Below are 1,576 nucleotides of genomic sequence, written 5' to 3' on the forward strand. Positions count from 1 at the left end.
AGTTCTCTTTCTTGGTTGGGTCTTTCTCTAGTTTTGGTATCAGTATAATACTTGCCTCTTGAAATGAGTTAGGGAGAATTGCTTCCTTTTCAACTTCATTGAAGAGTTTGAGGAGTATTCACATTAAATTTTCTCTGAGTTTCTTATAGAATTCTTTTGCGAATCTGTGAGGACCTGGACTTTCCTTTGTTGGTAAGCTTTTAATTACACTTTCAATCTCATTAATTGATAGTGGGTTGTTTGAGATTTTTATATCTTCTGGATTCATCTTTGGTAATGTGTACATATCTAGGAATCTGCCCATTTCTTCGAGTTTTCTATCCTATGGGAGTAAAGTTTTTCAAATTAGATATTAATGATCTTTTGAACTTCTATAGGATCTGTAGTGATTTCATCTTTTTCATTCCTTATTGCATGAACTTGAGTTTTTTCCTTTCTTTTTTGATAAGGTTGGCTAGAGGTTTATCAATTGTATTTGTTCTTTCAAAGAACCAACTGTTCGATTCATTCATTTTTTTGTAGTGTTTTCTTTGTCTCAGTTATATTAATTTCTGCCTTGATCTTTATAATCTCCTCCTTTCTTTGGGATTTGGGCTTAATTTATTCTTCTTTTCCTAAAAGTTTGAGGTGCAGCATTAGGCTATTTATTTGTTCTCTTTCTGTTTTCCTGATGTGTGAGTTCTCCCCTGTAAATTTCCCTCTGGGGATTGCTTTCATTGCATCCCACAGATTCTGGTAAGCTGTATTTACATTTTCATTTGTGTGTAGGTATTTTTTAATTTCTTCTGTGACACATTGGTTGTTCAGGAGGTTGTTGTTTAATTTCCAAGTGTTTATGCAGTTTTTCTGGTTCCTTTTATCATTAGTTTCCAATTCCATTGTACTATGATCAGATAATATGCATGGGCTAATTTAAATTCTTTGGCATTTAGATAAGCATGGTCTATGGGCAAGTATGTGGTCTATATTAGAGACTGTCCCACATGCAACTGAGAAGAATGTGTATTCTGATGTTGTAGGGTGCAACACTCTGTATACATCTACTAAGTCCATTTGTTCACAGATATGGTTCAGATTTGTTATTTCTCTGCTGATTTTTTGTCTAGTTGACCTATCTCTGTGTCTACAGGATGTTTAGGTCTCCTATTACAATAGTGTTATTAGTTATTTGGTTTTTCATTTCTGTTAAGATTTGTCTTATATAGTTTGGTGCTCCAATATTTGGTGTATACATATTTAAGATTGTTATCTCTTTCTCTTGCAGTTTTCCCTTAACAAATATGTAGTGATCTTCTTTATCTCTTTTGATTGTTTTCGGTTTGAAGTTTACATTGTCTGCAAAGAGAATCACTACCTCTACTTTTTTCTGGGTTCCTGTTGCATGGAGAATTGTTGTCCATCCTTTGAGTTTCACTCTATGGATTTCCTTTTGAGTAAAATGTGTTTCCTGTATACAGCATATTGTTGGATTTTGTTTGTTTGCTTGTTTCTTTCTTTCTTTGTTTTTTGTCTTTTTGAGACATGGTCTCACCATGCAGTTCACTCTGGCCTTGAGCTCACTTTGTAGACCAGGCTG

The sequence above is a fragment of the Chinchilla lanigera genome, unplaced genomic scaffold (assembly GCF_000276665.1).
Source record: "Chinchilla lanigera isolate Chin_1 unplaced genomic scaffold, ChiLan1.0 scaffold00034, whole genome shotgun sequence".
NCBI classification, from domain to species: domain Eukaryota; kingdom Metazoa; phylum Chordata; class Mammalia; order Rodentia; family Chinchillidae; genus Chinchilla; species Chinchilla lanigera.